Raw genomic sequence first — 17,667 nt, forward strand, 5'->3', positions numbered from 1 at the left:
CTCCAGATGTGCTATTCCAAATTTCTTTTTTTCATTACTGTCATTGCCATGGCATACCACGATAACTAAAAGTAGTTGTTTCTCATTTATGCGCTCCTCAGTTGACTGGACATCTATTTTGCAAACAGCATAATATGCATTTATATGTGCCTGTAAACAAGCCAAGTAAATAATGCCAACACACTTCATTTTTTACACTAGCACTCTACACTTACTTTATATTTCAGCAACTTTAGAAATTCTAAATTTGATTCAGTATTTGGAGGTTGCTTTCCTCAAACATATGTAGATGCAGTAAGAAAATTTCATTATTTGAGCACCCCTACTTATTTTCTGAAATGACACTATTAAATTATTTTAATCTCCATTGAGGGAGGGAGATAAAAATAGGAGGGGCTGTTACATCACTTTTTGTGAAGTCAGACAATGCCATTTGGTCATGCAGCCCAAGCAACTTCTCCATCTTTGTAGGTGCTGTCAGAACACCCATGTATGTTTTCTGTTTCTATGCTACTGTGCACCAGCTTTGCTAGTCTGAGTGCATCACCTCTGTGGCCACAAAGCTCAGTATGAGCAACTGTGATGTATTTTAAGGTTACCTTATGAAGAAATGGAAACTACCCAGTTTTGCTGCACTTTTCATGCATAGTACTACGATACTGTGTAACTTCACAACAGATAGCTTCTTTTGTGTGCACAAAGAACTTGGAAGTGTGATAATTCCCACAATAATTTCATTTTTTTTTAGTATGCAATATTTTACCCAACTTTGTCATTGGCCATTGGTGTTTGCAGGTGTGCTACACATTTTAAATGTGGTACTATTAAAAAATAGGCTGAAACCTATTTATGGATGGTGCTGCATGTTAATTTTACCTGGTAAGAGGGAGTGCAGAACTTAAATCTGTTTATTGAAAAAATGTTTGAGTTCAACACAAGGTTTAGTAGATTTACATGGTAACAACTTGTGAATGGGGTGGGGACGTGGCCATAGCAATTGTTCTGTCTCTAAAGTGCTACCTAGACAAGAATAGATACATGGTAATTGAACAAGGATTCTCGCTGAAGCCATCGTTTTGACAAAGGGACTTGTCTTCATAAGGCCAGCAACTGCTACAGATGAACAGGTCACTTTTGTGAGTATATATATAATGAAAGTTTACAAGAAGTTGCAGGCATGAAATAAGATGGAAATTATTTGCGTTATGTTGGCTTATTTTGAGGAGATAACCTTATTTGGTATTTACAAAATGTCATTGTTAACACATACTTAGCATTTGTAGCCATTTTCATGGCTACTATACTGCACTGTACCCCCTTCAGTCACGAATTATGGTATTCTGCCAGGACATTTTTGGAGCTTGCAGGTATTAATGTTTCAGGTGTCCAGAGTTTGAAGAAAAAAATTCCCCTCTCTAGGAATATTATTTTGCAAAGTCAATCGCGTCCTCATATGGAGACATCATGACTCAATACTTTCTATCGCAAGTTCACTATGTCACTTTAAAGGAAGAAGGGAAATTATCTATTCAAGGTTGTGCGAGTGGTGCATCCACTGGTCGACAGGTTGTGATATTTGAAGAAGTGGTCCTGAGCTGTGATGCACAGAAAAACATCGCATTTCCGGCAGTGGCCCTGGTTTCTGCCACAGACTTCTCATACTTGCTCTGCTAAGGAAACGGCAACTGGACTTGCTGGGGCCAGTGGTCCTTTGCATCCTACCTCACACAATCGCATCAAGTTTAGAGCAAGGATGGTGACTCAAAATGAGCTATTCAGGTTGGACATTAAAAGAAAATGCTAAATTGCAGCACAGACAAAATTCTCAAATACAAAAACAGAAAACAGTCCGTACTGCTTCTACAGGTCAGCTTCGCCCAAACAAAATTCTGTTGTTCTGGCACCAAACTAGGAATCTCTCGTATCTGGACAACCATTCGAGGAAGCGACATAATTGCCAGACTGACGTTGTTCGTTTCATGGTCCGGAAATGTGAGCATCTACCACCTTCATGACGAAACAGTGCGTACGACGATTTGTGCATTTAAAAAATGCCACCACCTAAAACTAAAAGGAACACTGAAAAACACAGTTTAATTCTTCGACGGTGAACTAGATTGCCCAAGAAGTCCAAAAAGTGTCGGTGGTTTTAAGTTTTCGCACAGTGGCTATGGGTCGCCGGCGTGGTAAAAAAGATTGAGTAAGTCACAGTGTCTCCGAATGGAGACTCGGATGAAAACAGGATCAAAACTATTCAGTAATAGAACTATGAGTATTGTGCAACTGTTTTTCATTAAAAGTAGCTCTTTCTTCACATAAAACAGGGTTTTTAACCGTTCTGAATGTTTGAGGCTGCTGCAAAAGAGAAATTTGAGCAGCGACAAACCAGAGCTTCCGTAAAACATGGAGTCGTCCGTCTTCAAACATCTTTTTCTCTAGTACTGTTTCGTCGCTTCATCAGATGGCGTTCATTGCATTTATGTATGCTTCCCATATTATCCCCACCAGTGTGCAGTGTCACTCCTTCGCTTTTTGATGAAAAACGCAACATAGAAAGTCGTATCTTCATATGGAGACACCGTGACTGAAAGGGGTACCGTACCCATAACAGCCATGTAACCATGATTGGATGTAGTAGCGAACAGGAAATGGACGTTCAATGTGCAACTATTGATCAGGTTTGAAGGGCTTCGCAAGATAAGTCCAAGGAAAATGTGGCAGGAGAAGATGAAATAACAGTTGATTTGATAAAACATGGAGGAGATATTGCACTGGAATCTTGCAGTCCTTTATTCACAATGCCTAACAACGCTAAGCATACCAGACTTTAAAGAATGCGAGCATAATTACAAGAATGGAGGTGTTTAAGAATTGGAAGAACTACAGACCCATTTCTTTAGTCTCAGTATTGTACAAGATATTCACTATCAAATAGAATAAGGGATACACTTGACCACAATATTCCATGATGGATCTCATCCAATAAGACATTTGAGACCGTAGCCAACCTCTCTGTATTACTTTTGAAAAGTACACATTTGGTTCAAGAGACAATAGTGGTCATGGAGGCATTGCAAAGAAGTAGAAGCATACATGTATGCCTTATTGCAGTAGCGTAAAGTCACGCTTTCTCAGTGCATAGTTTTAGGCAAGCACCCTGAACAAAGCTTATGGAAAACTTTTGAAGACATTATTGCCATCCATAAATGTTCTGAAAATTGTGTCGGCATGCCTCCACTATCGCTACACAGCTGTAAAATCATGCATCTATTCAGCCTGTGATTTCGTTCTCTTAACAATCATATTGTACGTCATCATCTGTTTTTTTCTGCACCCAATTGTACATCCAGTATATATTGATATCAACATGCAATAAATATTGGTTCTAGTCAGCACAGTGTTGGATCTCCTCTCATTGTCCTGTTTTTAGCACTGTTCCCTTCAAGAGCTTTATTAATATTTTACCTTCAGGTACCACATACAAATAATAGGAAACATGGAACAGCAATGCAAAACTTTTTACATCAGTGATTTCTTTGAGCAGTGTTAAGGTTGACAATTTTGCCTCCTTCAGGAACTCCGTTGTATAAACTTCCTCTAAGCATCTGCCATCCTGGTGTCCTTTCACTACAAGATTTCGAAGGTTATGGTCAGATACAGACAAAGGAAACTCTGTTTGGGTCTTGGGTGCAGTAGTAAATTTCTTAGCATGACTGTGAAAAATTTACGAGGTGCCCAGCATAACCAATATAATCCTGACAAAAGTGTATGGGAGGCTATGCTTGTAGTATATGATGTCTAACAATGCTGCAAGGCAGTGCAAATGCCATAGACATGCATGCATCTTTGTGACATGCACTGCTGTGTCTTAACACCTTCAAAACAGTTTCACAAACTTTTTTTAGCAATACCCGACTCAACGTTGCTAAATTTTCTAAAAGCCATACTTCTACGTACATATACCACTGCTCACAATGCTTTTGTCACCAGTTGCAAAATGATGCATTCAGCTGCAAGTCGTCGTTGCATACCATAACGCCATATGAGACCTTTCATTTGCATTTAAAGCAGATGGTATAGAAATAAAAAACAAGTGCAGAGATCATGTATCTCTTTGCATAGTATGTAAATGTAATGATTCAGGAAAGCTTTGCTTAAAGTGTATCGCAACAAGGGCAAAGGATTTGCTGCAATTTAGCACCTAATAGACCAATCTCACCATGCCTAGCTCGCAGATGCATGCTTTTTTCCTGCCATGTTACTTGTAGTTCTTAGGAGAATTTGGAACACGGTGGGAAGGCACTGCGTAATAGTTATAGAGTTTGGATATTCACCAACATGAGTTTTGTGGAAGCAGTGGTGGTGGTCAGAGTGCATATTCAGCGACTACACTTCTGGCCAAGTTGAAGGGCTGGAGACGTGAAAGTTCATTATCTCAATGTGAATGGCATGTGTTTCAAAGCTTGCATCTGTTAACATGCACCAGCTATGTGAAGCAGGTTCTTTTCTGTTTGCGGCAGAAAATACTCAAGGAAGTATATAAAGGAAGAAAAAAAAAGTTGCTCTCCAATGACGTTTTGCATTAATATCCAAGCTTGACAATCCCAAATTACGACACCTTGCATATAAATGGTGGTGGTCATGTGTTTACATTTCAGCAGTGACTCGACCAAGGATATAATCTGCATGCATGTTTAAATATAAGGACATGCATTGAAATTTACTTAATGATGTTTATTTGCTTGAAGAAAATGCTTTTGCAATGGTTAATATCACATACACTATGAGGAACTTGGAAGCAGTAAGCTTTGAATGGAATAAGGAAAGCAGAAACTTCAAACGAGATGGATAGAGAGACAGACACAGGACTCTCTTTCTGTCCCGTTTGAAGTTTGCACTTTCCGCTATTAGACTGATAATGAACCAACTAGCCCAGCAAAGGATTTTCTTAAATGGTAAGCTTTATGGCTTATTTGACTTGCTGTTTTCAAGCACTCTAATAGTTGTACGAAGCAACAAAGTTGGGTTGCACGATTTTTGTTACAATGTGCTTGTTAGCACGTTTTCTTGATTCATTAAAGGACCTTAAAGATGAGCAATAATGCTTAAATTGACCAGTTGAATGCAAGGTTGTGAAGCGTTGGTTATGCTTTCTATTGCATTCCTATATACCGGTTTTCATAGTTTAGATTAGGGTTTCTCAACATGTGCATTTTGAAGTGTTGCGAGCAGGCGCAGAATGTAGATGCTGTAGCCTTCCTTGGGCTTTCTAGCAGGTTCTCAAGCAAGTCGTGATTCACAATCGAGCCGAGAAATCCGTGATTAGGGAAACCGTACAGTAGACGAAGAGTAGAGGTAAACGCTGCATTGAGTGCCATAAAAATTTGCGACAGCTCACTTACTCGCGCATTATGCAAAGCCCCACGAAAGATGGAAAAAAAAAAGGAAAAGTCTTCACGATCAACGTACTCAAGTAAGCGACAGCAACAAACGTTTAGAAATATTTTAAACCTTTCTGTCATAAGAGAAGAAAGTGCCGCCAAGCTGAAGACACTCACGAGCTCCATTTACAACAAATTCAGCAAACAAGAGCAACAGCACTGAAAAACTGAACAGTAAGCTGCACAAAACCACGTTATGAACCATAACAGGCACTGCAAGGTATAAGGAAATGAGCTGCTTTAGGCGTGGGCCCAAGTGTCGCTCATGATCGCAAGCTCAGGCACATTTCGGTTGTCCCAGCACAACTAACTAGCATATTTTGCTACACAATACAGTAAGGAACCATAAATTTATGTTTTAACTAAGATCAAAAGTGGAAGCAGCGCGCGCAAACTGTAGCAATATTGTTAACTGGAACACGCCATACTTGTTTAAACGTCACAATCACGTGGTCAAAAATGTGACATCACTTCCGTGCATGGCAGTAGCGTTTTGGTATGGCATTTCGCCTCTACTACGCGTGTCACCAGTCACCGCCTTTTTTTAAAAACCCATATGGGTCTCAAGAATTTTCCTTTTCGTGTACCCTCCTTGATCTTGCGGGTTTCTACAGAACTGATTTGCCAATAATTGGGGTTAGGAGCAGGCAAATGGTCAACGACCCTGACTTTGACCGCCTCGATGCCTTGGGTTAGCAAACAAGAGTTTATTGGCTACTAGCCTGCTTCTAAGGTTACATGCAATTAAAATAATTTACATTTACTAACACATGCAGGATCGTCCTAACACCGTATGCTTCCATGAACTCATGCACTGCCCAAGATCATAACACACGAAAAGCACAGTTCACGTTAGCAGGCCTTGCAAAGCATGCCAAGATGCACACCTTGAAATTTATTTGAATTGTTTGAGTGCTCCCTAATATGGTCATTTCATGGGACATTAAAGGAAAATACAAAGCAGACTACTAAGTAGTAGTGGACTATAGTACTATTTGCAAGCGTGCTAAATTCTTACGCCTCAAGTTTCTGTTCCACCTCCTTAATGGGGGCTACAAATTACACAGTGGTGCATATGTATCTTTCTCTGAACAGCGAAACACTAGAACTAAACACCTTAAACATTTAATTGAATACAGGTTCCACACAGACACATTCAGGTATTTTTTCTTTCCTCAGACAATCAGTGATTGGAATTCATTGCCTAGTGATATAATTTGTTCACCTGACGATTTCCTTCCTATGCTGGAAAAATAGGTCTGAGTGCGCATCTTAACTTATAAGTATCGCCTACAGACACTGCAATATGTTTGTAATTGGTTTGGTGTACTTTTTTTGTTGTTTGCCTTATGCTTCTGCATTTTTGTTCATTAACCTTTAAGGGCTGACTCAGGAAGGTCACACCCTCTTATTGTATTGCTCAACTACATCTTCTCGTAAACTACAATATTAACAAGTGTATAAGTTTGCCATTCATATTTTGATGCAATGTATTTTCCCATGTCCGGCAACAGCCTCGAAATGGAGGCTAGCAGTATGTATGAAATAAATAAATAGATGCGGCCTATTAAAGTAGCATTCCATAAACCTCACAGTGCTTGTTTCGTGCCAACAAGACTTAGTTTACGAGGAAATTGCGTCTGAAGGGTCCGCATACCTAGAGAGGAATTCAAATCACCTGCTCCTGAGCAGGGAGTGGCGACGTTGCATACGCCACGACTGCCCTTTGCTTTCATCGGTGAGTAAAACAGCGCCCTACAGATGGTGCTACAGTTTTCTACGCAAAATGCGCACGTGCGGCCATGGAGCAACCGACCCAAGACAGAACATTGGATTCACCACTGCAGCTGCTCTTGGTCAAGTGGCATGGACTGTTCCGACATACCACGACATCACATGAACATAAAATTCTCTGCGACTTGAAGTTTGTGCAAGTTTCGCGAGCCAGAAAAGCCAGCTCAGCACTACATAATAACTACTGAAACACAAAAGCGTGGGCGATGCTTTCAAGGGTAACCTCAATAGGTTCTTTTTTCTAAAAATCAAATAGAACTAGACAAGAAGCATTTTCTTTCATGTTATAATGCAATGCAGCGATATTTTTATTACTAGTAGATGAGTTCCAGTGACAGAATTTTAATGAGGAGTGCCTTCATCATCTGGCTAGTACTTGAATGTCTAAGGGAGTGTCTAATTGTGTCCTGCATTTACTTCAGTTTCTCAATTACAAAAGCTCTATTCGCAGTAATATTATTACAATATCATCGAGCAATGCTCAAAAGACGGGCCGCCACGAGAACGAAGATGACGTCGCAGCTCTTAGTGCGAGCGAGGGTCGGCCTGGCTGCCTGGCTCCAGTGTAAATAACCTGTAAATAGCCCCTTTCGTCTGTCTTTTCACACGTAACATTCTGGTGGAGGTGCGGGGTACTTCAGAAGCCGCCGCCTTCTCTCATCTCGTCACTCTTCTAACCTCACCACCCATTCTCGCCCACTTCGACCCTGATGCCCCTACAGAACTGCGTACAGATGCCAGCGGTTATGGCGTAGGTACCGTCTTAGCCCAGCGTCAGCGTGGACAGGATCGCGTTATTACTTATGCGAGCCACCTCCTAGCACAATCGGAGCACAACTATTCCATTACGGAATGAGAATGCCTTGCTGTTGTCTGGGCAGTTGCGAATATCTGTCCTTACCTTTACAGTCGCCCTTTTTCCGTAGTCACTGACCATCATGCTCTCTGCTAGCTTTCATCACTAAAAGACCCTACAGGCCGGCTTGGTCGATGGGCTTTGAGGCTACAAGAATTTTCATATTCCATGGTGTACAAGTCTGGCCGCCTGCACCAAGACGCTGACTGCTTGTCGCGTTACCTGTTGACAACTTTGACTCCTCCAATATTGCCAGTGCTTCTTGTGTATTCTCTGTATCACAGCTGCTTCATTTCGCCGACGAGCAACATCATGGCGGCTACATCAGAGCACTCATAGACCATTTTGAACATTCTCCAGCCGATGCTGCTCTACGTCTCTTCGTCCTCCGTAACCTTCATCTGGACGGCTCTGAGTTTCTACTTGTAATACCTAAACACCTCCGCTCCACTGTTCTAGAAGAGCTTCACGACGCACCAACGGCAGCACACCTTGTCGTATCTCGAGCCTATGACCGTGTACGTCGCCGTATTTTTTGGACGGGCCTTGCCCGTTCCGTACGATGTTGCGTCCCCACTTGTGAACTTTGCCAACGACGTAAGAAGCCTTCCCAGCTCCCCACCGGTTACCTGCAGCCGCTCGACATCCCTACCAAGACCTTCCATCGTGTCGGCTTAGACCTTCTCAGCCCATTTCCGGAATCCGGAATCTACATCAGGAAACAAGTGGGCTGCAGTCGCAGCGTACTGCAAAACAGTGCAGTTTGCGGCTTTGAAGCTGGTCGGGGCACAGCATGGCATTGGCGTGTTCAATAAGAGCATCAACCTTTTAAAAGGCGGGAGCTGACGCATACGCTTTCCATTCCACGTTGTGGTACTTGTTAAGTCGTCAGTCCTCACATCACTGGCAACTGCGCTTTCCATGCTCATATGTTGACATTTCTCATGGAAATGTCATTCTTCTGCCTGTCCGTGTAGAGGTTAAGATGTCCTCTTTGCCACATTAGGGCGAGAAAATTGTTCAATAAATCAAGATTAACATAAAATACATGTTTTCTTTAGATTGTTGCTCTGGGTGATCTAGTGCTTCACTTGAAACAATTTTTGTGTTTCCATCGCTATGAATGTTCGCACTCAAGCAAAAAAAAAAGAAAGAGCCATTCTGTCACGCCAAAAATGTGTGCAACAGTGTACAACATTTATCTACGTGAAAGCAAATAATTTTGCTAGTGGCTCTCGTACCACGAGACAAGGGTGTATGAAAAATCATGCCAACCATTTTGCATTGTGCTGTGGGTTGTTCTATGAGATACCTCTCGGCTGTGGCAAGTTCTATGTGGACCAAACCGCCCAATGCCTAAATGACTATTTGAGGGAGCATTCAAACAATTTAAATAAACCGGATGGTGCAGCGCACATTGCAAGGCCTGCTCATGTGAGCCGTGCTTTCGCACATTGTGATCCTGGGCAGAAGTAGCAACAAAACAGCACATGAACTCACAAAGGAATATTTTATCAGAGAGATCGTGCACATGTCAGTCGCACTTCAATTGCCTTAATTCCCCAGAAGAGCACTTGTTTAATGCCGATTTTTTTAGCACTACTAGACAAACTAGCACTGTCACAACATTCGCCTCTTGCATGTGCACAAAATTTGTACCCTATCTTCCATCCTTTGAATCATTAAGTCAGTTGGTAGTTCGCACTTTCATGCGTCCTTCCTCTATAAATATCTTTTTGCGCACAAAAAGACTATGCGTCGCAGATTTCACCAACTTGCCCAAGACGAAGTCCTAGTCAGTCTCGAAAATCTCCTTCAGAGATTTTCTTGTTGTGATGAGAATTTTTGTCAATGCATGGCACTCTGTTCGAACAAAGTGACAGGTGGTGGACAACTTCACTGAACATGGGAGAAAAGAAAGGTTATAGAGGCAAAAATTGTCACATTATCACCCAGATATGTTCCCTAACGCAATGCCTAAAAAGATTTTTTTTTTGTTGGACGAGAGGATCAGGGTAAAGCTCAAGACCTATGAGCATTCTATTGCACAGACAAAAGGATTAACCAAACAAGCCCTGCAAAGTGCAGCAAGGTCAAGGAAGATTCATACAATGGAAACTTGGCATTTGCTTGAGAGTGGCATGCATGGACCTGCAAGCCCACACCGGTCATATTAGCATGCATTTCCCATCTATAACAACATGCAGGTTCCTGCAATGAACCTACGTCATGTCTACAAACAAGTTGCGAGGAACATTTGCGCAAACCTGGTACCTCGCACAGCGCCATCATAAGAAGCAATACTAAATAACAGCTGAGCAAACTAGCTGGAAGAAATTTAAGAAAATTTCTCAGTCTTCACGACAGCCAATCTTTACAACAAAATTGAACCAGAGTAGAACTATGAGTGGCTGGGCCACGTTTTGCAATATTTGTTTTCATAGTTTACATTCAGGTTGCTCAACATGTGCCTTTTGAACTGTGGCGAGCAGGTGCACAAGCAAGTCGCCATTCGCTAGCCACCAAAATCCGAGGTAAACAGGGAAACAGCATGAAGAGGTAGAGGTAAATGCGACATTGCCTTAAAAAAATTGCAACAGCACTTACTCGGGCAATATATGCAACAGCAATCCTACGAAGGATGAAGAAGAAACTTTAATAGAGAATGGTCCGGCAGTTTTTGTTGTCGTGGCCTCAGGTAGCGGCTCGAAGTCCTTGAACTCGAGCGGCAAACTCGAGCGGCACCTTCGGCTTGCCGGATGGCCCAGAGCTGCGGTCTGCCAACTCTGAACTTTTGAGAGCCGCCTCCCAGCGGCGGCAACGCCGATGGAGAAGGTCCCCGGCGGCCCTCGAATCCGGGGCGGCGTCGGGAAGAAGCGAGCTTGAGGCTTCCCGCACTCTGGCTGCAGCAACAAGCGTTTAGAACGCGTTTAAACGTTTTTACCATAAGAGAAAAAAGTTCTGCCATACTGAAAGCCAACATGTGCCCCATTCACAACAGCAAATTCAACAAACAAGAGCACTGAAAAACGTAACAGGAGCTACATAAGACCACACTACCAACCATAAACGCGCTGCTCCAGCGTTGCGGCAAAGTGTCGCTCGTGATCGCAAGCTCGAACACCATTCGATTCTTCCAGCGCAACTAGAACAACATTCTAGCACATAATACAGTAAGAAACCGTAAAATTGTGTCTTAGCTAAGCTGAAAAGCTGAAGCAGCTCCAGCAGCGCGCGCAAAACTATAAACCGGAACACGTCATACTTGTTTAAACAACGTCATCATAACTCTGACGTCACTTCCGTGCGTGGCAGCAGCGTTTTAGTATGGCCTTTCGCTTCTACCACGCGCGTGTCAGCAGCTTACGCCAAAATTATACAGGGACCTTAAGCGACATCTGCCGCGCGCGCCACCTAGGAAGTTCCTGTAGCAGACGGCTCCCACGCTAAACCGCGGCGCCGCGGTATTCGTGAGGTGAAAAAATATCTGCATACGCGCGGAAATAAAAACTACTGGTGCCTGACTGTGGCGAAAAACGAGAGAAGGACCCGAACTGCTAAATTTAGTCCTTTAATTTCAAATGAGCGCTCCAAGAAAATAGCTCAAGAGAGCGTAATGAGGGCTTGATCGCCTCGATTCCGCGTGTTTACATTTCGTTCGTTTGCGCTCAATCACCGCGCGAGCCTTGGTGATTGCTTGCGCTTAATCCCGTATGCTCTGGGAAATCTTTTGCATGTAAGTGTGCTGCGTACACATAGCGGTTGCATTGAACGAAGAGGTCGTGTAAAAATGAAGGCTGACAGTCGCTTGGACCTAAAAACTTTCGACATAAGGTGACTCAAACGTGCGATTCTCAAAGCGCGCGACCCTCACGGCAACTAAACAACATTCTGTGTGTGTGTGGAAACGAGTGCGCCAAGAGTCTTCTTGCCGCTGAGTGTGTCTGTCGTGTAGCGATTACACGACGACTGCTGTGTCTTGTGGTTCAATGCTACGAGCCAGTGCAACTGTCGTGACATGATGAAGAGGCGGTATGGATCGTGTCAGCGTGTCTCCTCGATCGTGTTCGGGCTGCCAGCGCGATCTGATCTCACGGCACACCAATATCAAGCGTAGTGTGTGCGCGTGTGTGAATGCGGTTGACTGTTCTCGTGAACCGTGCGACGTCATCGCGTAAACTCGAATCATGACGCGCATTGTTGTGTTTATCCCTTTTCGCCTCCGTGTACCGCTAAAGCCCCGTAAGAATTAGAGGGCCCTTATACGAAACGCACGCGGATTGGCCCAGCTATTACTGCACTGTGTTTTGCTGGCAATCCGTGTATCGCTTGTGGCGTTTTTCTTATGTTAATTTGCAGTTGTGTGTTTTTCATCAGTAAAATGGCATCGCCGATTACTGAAACATCTTCGAGTGTAAGGGAAACTTGGACGGAACGAGCTCGCAGCTGTATGCAATGTACTTTGATATACTGTATTACGCTTTATTATTTGACGGCCAGTAGCTGTGGCTATGCAGTATTCGTTTTTAAAAATAGAGTAATGCAGGCACTTAGCAATATATTTCTTCACACATGCAATGCACAAAATACGATTAGAATATTGGAAATTACATTTTGGACGGGTTGTAAAGCGCAGTTAACAATGCGCGCACAAACACAGGAAAGTGTAAAAGTAGAATTCGCTGCTGAATTTTATTTTTTATCGCACGTAACGCAATGCGGATATTTGTCAGCGAGTTAATGCGTTTCTGCCCCACTATTTGCTTGCATGCTAGGTCATACTGCACTTGCTAAGTCAACGGGCTCGTAATGCACTAAAATCAGTAATCTCCACAAACTTCGGCCGTCAACATTCATGCGCGCGAATGAAATAATACTGCAGCTATGCACACACAGCTGTATACTTTCTCTCGCACCTTCGTATCGCTCTACGTTACTTTCCTCGCATAGTCGTGCAGTTACCGACCGTTCAGTCCTTCCGTCCATTTCTATGCAACCAGAATTACCTTCTGGTTAGGTTTTGTTTGCTGCGCGGGATGCAAAATAACTTCTTGTCGTCCTCCGTCTGATCTCGGCACCCATCCGCACAGCAACAAGGCATTTGGGTTCTTCACATCCTAGGTCATACCGATCTATTCAGTGGGCTCACAGCGAACTAAAATAAATAACCTCTACAAACTTCGGCCCTCAACATCCATGCACGCGAGTGAAATACTATCACCGCTCGACACACGCACGTGTATACTTTCTATCGCACCTTTGTATCGTTGTATGTTACTTGCCTGGCATAGTCGTGCTGTTACCGACGGTTCAAAGTCCGTCCGTGCAATTCTGTGTAACCATACTTTTCGTCTGGTTAGGTTCTGGTTGCCGCGCGCGATGCAAAATAATTTCTTGCCATCCTTCGTCCGGTCTCGGCAACCAACCGCACAGCAACAAGGCATTTCCGCCCTCCCGGAACGAAATTATCGCAGCGATGTGCAAAGCACAACAGGCGAAACGCGCGCTCTTCGCCCGGCGCGCAGGAACTTTCATGGTGGCAAAGGGGCGGAGCAAGGTCACATGTCACCGATCAGCCTATCGCAGGCGTTGTCGGCTGGATCAAAGCCTGGCGGTACTTTTAAATGATTGAGGGACTTTAATGTCGGCACCTTGAAAATTATACAGGGACCTTAGCGCAGGGGCGCCCACCGCGCCATCTCCCGCAGACCGGATTCACTAGGCGCGAGCGCGCCTTCCTCCTCGCCCTTCGGACCGGTTCTCTGTGGCCCGCCGGGCGGCGACATCAACTGCGTGGAGCTACGTGGAGCCCCCTCTCCCCTTTGCCGCGACTGCGGTGCGATCGAGACACCAGGGCCCGCACACTCTCAAGTTCAACAAATGGCCACAGAGGGCGAAAAAATCGACCGCGCGGCGCTGCTAAAGAAACAGGCATAGTACACCAATTAAAAAGGTTCCCCGTTGAGCACATTATCTCCCGCTAGAGGCGCCGTAGTAAGCGCAATTTTAACCTACAAACTTTCTTAAACAGTAAACGAAGCGTTGTTATTGCATGATAAAGACTACAAAATTATAATTCCTAATTTTACATTGTACTTTTCATTACCAACTTTGTTGTTTTTTGTCATTTTAAACGCAAAATAGCGTTCAGCATCATCGACCTCCCACGTGACCTCTGGCCTGGATTTAAAATTTTTACCGGTATGTTCGCGTGCGCGGCGGGTACGGATTCCTTGGTTCGTACATTGGTTGGTTATTTTGTGCTAACACCAGTTTACTGCGCTGCGATGTCTCGCGTTATTTAATTTGGGGTGTAAGCCTGAAAGCTAGGTTTCAGTCGTGAGCCATGTGGAACACGTCTGCATCGAAATGGGAGCCGGGTCCTGCTGCAACTGGGGACAGCAATACCGGTGAGTCGTTTAACATCACTGCTTCAATCGCTATGTAATTTATTCGTCTCGTTAACTTAACGAACTAGATGCTGCATTACATAAGGGCAGTCAGGACCCTCCGTTGCTGTTTCCGAAATAAACTTTCAGTTGCGAGGCCATCATTATACACACATTCACGAAAGAGAAACGATATCGCAACGCGCGTCACATTTTTCATCTCGTTGTAGCCGTAGCCATAAGTGACTGAGTTGCCTTATCAATATATTTTTTTTTTCGAGTCCGCCGGCAACATCTTTCGTTCACAGAACCGAATAACCTTTTGATAAACTGAAGCTAAAGTACTGAATTTAATGTATTAAACAGTTGCACACATGATAATTCACCCATATTTCGTACCTGCTGGTTCCAAATGTTCTTGCTGTTCAGTTTGGCTTACCTCAGGACATGTATTTTTGCAGTAGTGAAGCGGTGCATCACGTTCATGCACAAAAAGAATGCATCATTTCTAATAGCTTCATGTCTTTCATCTATTTGCTTGTGAAATAAGCAGTGTGATCTCTTCTAGTGTATAAACGAGCGCACAAATGTACTTATTTGTGATCTTAATAATACTTAAGCTGTTGACATGCATTGTAGTTACGCAGACATCAATTTTACGGAGAGTAACCATATTTATTTAACATGCTGCTTAAGCACCCTAGAACAAACAGTACATTTGCATGTGTTCTGTAGTCACAAACCATTGCAATGTATATGTCGCACCTTTACGCATTTTATTTTGAAAAATTGTGCTTATTCAATTTCTGATGCAGTCAAAATTTCTGTTCCAGACATGCAGTAATGAGGATGGCACCAGTATAAAGCAACACACTCCATGCACTAAACAGAAGCTGCTGCCTGCTACAACAAGGTCATTGTGTGGACTTTGGCTGCTACTACAAGGTAAACAACACCTGGTTCAGAAATAAATATGCTTGATATATGCTTTATTGGCTTGCTAGTCTTGAGATACATGTCAGTTGTTTGTAGCAGATGATATGAACATTTGTTCATGTTTACAGTTCAGCGTAATTAGTTCGAACATAAAAGAAAACACTACATGAGTGGATAATCTCTGCTGTATCTCATGTGCCATTGTTCTGCCCCAACAGAGTCTGTGCCAAGTACATCTTGGTCATCACGGGAGCCCCCATCTACACCAACAGGAAGGGGCTGGAGCTGAATTCGCAAGACCACAAAGAAGCCATTCCAGAATTATTTGGATGAGATATCAAGTCTACGGACGACTGTTTCAAGAGTGAAAAGAGCCTACGCCATCATTCCACCAGCACGGATATTGGCCGAGTCATCCAGGTACCTCAACAATAAAAAATTATTTGTCTTCAGATGTACCTGCAACCTCTGAACAAGCACAGATAACGCTGGCTAAGAGTGTTCTGTCAGCTTGCCAAGTATAATTTTGTTTCAATGAATGCAAGCTTTTTCATTCCACACTTTTGTTAGAGATCATTCCTATTCCTCATACAAACAATAAAGGTCAACCGATTCTTTGCTCATACTTAATGCCAGTCACTGTCTAGTAGCATAGCATATGTGTAGCAGTTCTTTCTAGTGTATGTTGCCATGTGCAATTCCTCTCCTGAAATAGCTGATGCAGCATTGGCGTGTGTCTTGCATTAACCTTTACACTGTGTGCTATGTAGCATTTAACTTTTGTTAATGTTTTTGGCTTTCAATGCTTGCAAGTGGCTTCTTTCTTGAATGCAAGCTTTCTCATTCCCATATTGAATTCCTAGTCTCATTCAGGATTGCTATTCTTGCTCGACAGCCTGTGTTTTTGTGCAAGCTACATTGAAATGATTGATTGCAGAATCTGGTTTCGGCGCTGTCCGACTTGGTACTTGTCACCATGTTACATTTCTCATATGTGGGAGCCTGGTCAGTTGCATTGGGAAACAGTCTCTCGAGGCAAGCACCTGCTCCTAGAGTCCGCACAGTGACATAGACTGCGAATTTACACGCACACCGTGGTTGGTGCTCCCCGTTCCGTCCTTTCCTGCTGCTGCCGTGTGCAAATTTTGCTTGTGGTCTTCCTCGGCCATGATTTGGCGTCAACGGAGACTCTCATACATAATTACATGGTTCTAAGTGTATGAAGTTGATATCCACATGTGTGGAAAGGCCTGCAAAAGTGACTGCAAAATAGTGATGTTCACAAAACCGACCATGCCCATATATAGAGAATGTGGGGCACCAAGTGTGAGTTACACATTAGTGGCATGCAAAAGAACAAAAAGAAACATGCAGGTTGGAAAGGCGCTAACGCTAAAATGCCGGGCACTCCATGTCGCTGTTGGCTGTGGCAGCAGATGCTTGCGTCACCTGATTGCTTCGCAATGCAAGCTGCTCATATTCAACGCCAACTGTCGGTGCAAACATGTGGGACACACTGTCCTATCTGCTTGCGCTGCTGGTTGTTGCTTGTTACCAGACTGCAGTGTGCGACGAAGGCAAGCACTATGCCTACAGTCGGACGGTTGAATGTGCCGCAAGCAACCCGTGTGCGTGTATGCTCACTGTTGTCATGTAGATCGTAGCCAATGCATAGTGCCAATGTATAGATTGAGCATTATGTTAGAGTATGCTGAGGTGATTTGATTGCATAATCTTGTTTGAATGTTGTCCCACTTGGTCATGGTTGCCGTGTTACATTTCTGGGATGTGGCAGCCTGTTCAGTTGTATTGGCCAATGGCCTCTCGAGGTAAAACACCTGCTCCTGCAGTCCACACAGTGACACAAACTCCCTGTTTACATGTAGTGTGATTGGCGCTCCCTGTTTGTCCTTTCCTGCTGCAGCCGTGGGTAAAGCGTGCTTGTGGCCTTCTTTGGCCATGATTTGGCGTGAACAGAGACTATCATACATGATTACATGGTTTGAAGTGTATGAAGTTGATATCCACATGGGTGGAAAGGCCTGTAAAAGTGGCTGCGAAGTGGCGATTCCCACAAAACAGACCACATCCATATTGAGAGCAGGTGGGGCACCAAGTGTGAGCAACACATTAGTGGCCACCGAAAGAACAAAAAGAAACGTGCATGTAGGAAAGGAGGTAACACTAGGATGCCGGGTAGTTCATGTCGCTGTGTTGGCTATGGCAGCAGGTGCCTGCGTCACCCGATTGA

General features: G+C 43.6%; 1 protein-coding gene and 1 long non-coding RNA gene across 7 annotated transcripts in view; one reads left to right on the top strand and one right to left on the bottom strand.

Annotated features, from left to right (window-relative positions):
- LOC129385936 (uncharacterized) overlaps positions 1-11,182 on the bottom strand; it is a 28,980-nt gene extending 17,798 nt beyond the window's left edge. For 5 of the 6 annotated variants that reach the window (XR_011895641.1, XR_008613408.2, XM_072289182.1 and 2 more), the window contains exon 1: positions 10,699-11,149. The gene's annotated coding sequence lies outside the window, so the exon portion shown is untranslated. The other variant, XR_011895640.1, reaches the window with a different exon arrangement.
- Positions 11,183-14,149: 2,967 nt separating this feature from the next.
- On the top strand, positions 14,150-15,721 carry LOC129385899 (uncharacterized). The gene is made up of 3 exons (XR_008613382.2): positions 14,150-14,501; positions 15,314-15,425; positions 15,635-15,721. It is a non-coding gene; the product is annotated as an uncharacterized lncRNA (long non-coding RNA).
- Positions 15,722-17,667: the final 1,946 nt, after the last annotated feature.

This window comes from Dermacentor andersoni, chromosome 7, assembly GCF_023375885.2.
Source record: "Dermacentor andersoni chromosome 7, qqDerAnde1_hic_scaffold, whole genome shotgun sequence".
NCBI lineage: Eukaryota > Metazoa > Arthropoda > Arachnida > Ixodida > Ixodidae > Dermacentor > Dermacentor andersoni.